The following is a 3,645-nucleotide window of genomic DNA, read 5'->3' as shown; positions in this document are numbered from 1 at the left end:
CGGCTCCGCCGGGACTTTGCCGGATTTGCAGGGACCCGCGCCTCACCCGCCCGGCAAGCGCTGCCCGAGCCTGCGAGCCTCCCGGAGGGCGGGCGGACGGCGAGCTCGCGGTGGGGGCCGCCGTTTGCCGTCCGGTCCAGCCGGCTCCGCCGGGACTTTGCCGGATTTGCAGGGACCCGCGCCTCACCCGCCCGGCAAGCGCTGCCCGAGCCTGCGAGCCTCCCGGAGGGCGGGCGGACGGCGAGCTCGCGGTGGGGGCCGCCGTTTGCCGTCGGGTCGAGCCGGCTCCGCCGGGACTTTGCCGGATTTGCAGGGACCCGCGCCTCACCCGCCCGGCAAGCGCTGCCCGAGCCTGCGAGCCTCCCGGAGGGCGGGCGGACGGCGAGCTCGCGGTGGGGGCCGCCGTTTGCCGTCGGGTCGAGTCGGCTCCGCCGGGACTTTGCCGGATTTGCAGGGACCCGCGCCTCACCCGCCCGGCAAGCGCTGCCCGAGCCTGCGAGCCTCCCGGACGGCGAGCTCGCGGTGGGGGCCGCCGTTTGCCGTCGGGTCGAGTCGGCTCCGCCGGGACTTTGCCGGATTTGCAGGGACCCGCGCCTCACCCGCCCGGCAAGCGCTGCCCGAGCCTGCGAGCCTCCCGGACGGCGAGCTCGCGGTGGGGGCCGCCGTTTGCCGTCGGGTCGAGCCGGCTCCGCCGGGACTTTGCCGGATTTGCAGGGACCCGCGCCTCACCCGCCCGGCAAGCGCTGCCCGAGCCTGCGAGCCTCCCGGAGGGCGGGCGGACGGCGAGCTCGCGGTGGGGGCCGCCGTTTGCCGTCGGGTCGAGTCGGCTCCGCCGGGACTTTGCCGGATTTGCAGGGACCCGCGCCTCACCCGCCCGGCAAGCGCTGCCCGAGCCTGCGAGCCTCCCGGACGGCGAGCTCGCGGTGGGGGCCGCCGTTTGCCGTCCGGTCGAGCCGGCTCCGCCGGGACTTTGCCGGATTTGCAGGGACCCGCGCCTCACCCGCCCGGCAAGCGCTGCCCGAGCCTGCGAGCCTCCCGGAGGGCGGGCGGACGGCGAGCTCGCGGTGGGGGCCGCCGTTTGCCGTCGGGTCGAGTCGGCTCCGCCGGGACTTTGCCGGATTTGCAGGGACCCGCGCCTCACCCGCCCGGCAAGCGCTGCCCGAGCCTGCGAGCCTCCCGGACGGCGAGCTCGCGGTGGGGGCCGCCGTTTGCCGTCGGGTCGAGCCGGCTCCGCCGGGACTTTGCCGGATTTGCAGGGACCCGCGCCTCACCCGCCCGGCAAGCGCTGCCCGAGCCTGCGAGCCTCCCGGAGGGCGGGCGGACGGCGAGCTCGCGGTGGGGGCCGCAGTTTGCCGTCCGGTCCAGCCGGCTCCGCCGGGACTTTGCCGGATTTGCAGGGACCCGCGCCTCACCCGCTCGGCAAGCGCTGCCCGAGCCTGCGAGCCTCCCGGAGGGCGGGCGGACGGCGAGCTCGCGGTGGGGGCCGCCGTTTGCCGTCCGGTCGAGCCGGCTCCGCCGGGACTTTGCCGGATTTGCAGGGACCCGCGCCTCACCCGCCCGGCAAGCGCTGCCCGAGCCTGCGAGCCTCCCAGAGGGCGGGCGGACGGCGAGCTCGCGGTGGGGGCCGCAGTTTGCCGTCCGGTCCAGCCGGCTCCGCCGGGACTTTGCCGGATTTGCAGGGACCCGCGCCTCACCCGCCCGGCAAGCGCTGCCCGAGCCTGCGAGCCTCCCGGAGGGCGGGCGGACGGCGAGCTCGCGGTGGGGGCCGCCGTTTGCCGTCCGGTCGAGCCGGCTCCGCCGGGACTTTGCCGGATTTGCAGGGACCCGCGCCTCACCCGCCCGGCAAGCGCTGCCCGAGCCTGCGAGCCTCCCGGAGGGCGGGCGGACGGCGAGCTCGCGGTGGGGGCCGCCGTTTGCCGTCGGGTCGAGCCGGCTCCGCCGGGACTTTGCCGGATTTGCAGGGACCCGCGCCTCACCCGCCCGGCAAGCGCTGCCCGAGCCTGCGAGCCTCCCGGAGGGCGGGCGGACGGCGAGCTCGCGGTGGGGGCCGCAGTTTGCCGTCAGGTCTAGCCGGCTCCGCCGGGACTTAGCCGGATTTGCAGGGAGAGTTCCGCGCGCCGTCTCTGGGGGGGACTTCAGGCTCGCGGCGGACTTAGCCGCATTTCCCAGGTCCCGCGATAGATCTTGCCGGGCGCGTCGCTTCCGGAGGCGGTCGAGGAGGCGGCCGTTTCTCGCTGCCTCCAGTTGAGTCATCGAAAATTGCGTCGTCGCTGGCGCACCAACCGGGTGAGCCTACAAGTCTGGTGTTGCGCTCCAGCGCGGGCGGAGAAGTGTCTGTCCGTATTACAGGAGCGAGTAGTGGCTCGTCTCCGCAGCAGCGCTAGCTGAGAGGCTGTCACGCTCCGCGGCTCAGCCGTCGATAGTGAGGGGTGTACTGGGCAGCCTTTCGCGGCGCTTCCCGAGCTTGGTTCGTTCGTCTCCGTCCGCGTGGACCGAGAGCAAAAAGACCGGCGGCGGAGGAGGCCGGCACTCGAACGCTGGGAAGACCGTGGCGGGACTCGATCCCCAGGTCTCAATTTTCTCGCCGCCCCGTCCGTGAGCTGAGCGAGGGGCTCCGATGATGGCACGGGCGGGCGAGCCCGTCGGTTACGTCCAGGCGCTGAGATCCCCTTAGCAGCGTCCGGCTCTTGCTTGCGCTTGCCTAGGCGCCCGGTGGTTCGGCCCAGGTGGCGGTACTGGGTTTTTTTTTTTTTTGTTTTGTTTTGTTTTGTTTTGTTCCCCCCCCCTTCCTCCTCCCTCCCCTCCCGCCCCCCCTCTTTTAACTTTTTCCCCCCTCCTCCGTCTGCTCCCCCCTCTTTTACCTCTTTTCCCCCCCCTCCTCCGTCTGCTCCCCCCTCTCTTACCTCTTCCCCCCCTCTCCGTCCGGCCCCCCCCCCCCGTTACCTCTTTCCACCCCCCACCCCCCCTTTTTCCCTTTCTGCCTTTTCCCTCTCCTTTTTCGCTCTTGTCGCTCTTTTGCCGGCGTTAAAGCTGGAGCCCGCGAAGCGGGGAACCGAAAACGCGGTGGCTTTTTGTGGATAAGAGGGGCTCGCGGGAGCTCTCGTCGGCCTTTTCACCACCCGGCCCCGAATAGTCCCCGCGGGGTGGGCTCGGGGCTGCCCTGTTGTCTCAGGAACACGCAGCGTTTTGGCCTACCGTGGGGGAGGCCTTTTTTACCCGTCTTGTCGTCCTTCCTGTCTTCCCCGACCGATCGATGAGGCCTTTCGGGTCGCGTCGGAGAGGGCCCCCGGCGGGCCGGGCTCGTCTGCGCTCCCCGTCCTCGGGCGGGCCGCGGGCGGCGTCCGGTGTTCAGGCTGGGCGGTCTCCTTTCCAGCTCGCTTCCCGTTGCGTGCGAGGTGTCGTCCTGGGTCTTGCCCCCCTCCCGAGCGAGAGAAAGAGCCGCGACCGCGTTGGCGGCGGGGTGCGTGCCCCGCCGCGTCGGCCGCGTCCTTCCTGCTCTCTGCTCGACGGCGGGAGGAGGTTCCACGGACGTGTTACCGAACCGGGCTGTGTGACGGCCGCGTGGCCCCGCGAGCCCTCAGGTGTCCTAATTGTACGCGAGGCGCCGGTGCTGGCCTCCGTCCGTGTGCCCGTGGGTGCCGGCCG

This window comes from Lathamus discolor, unplaced genomic scaffold (assembly GCF_037157495.1).
Source record: "Lathamus discolor isolate bLatDis1 unplaced genomic scaffold, bLatDis1.hap1 Scaffold_153, whole genome shotgun sequence".
Taxonomy (NCBI): Eukaryota; Metazoa; Chordata; class Aves; order Psittaciformes; family Psittacidae; genus Lathamus; species Lathamus discolor.
The sequence above is the reverse complement of the archived record's forward strand: the minus strand, read 5'-3'. Positions refer to the sequence as shown.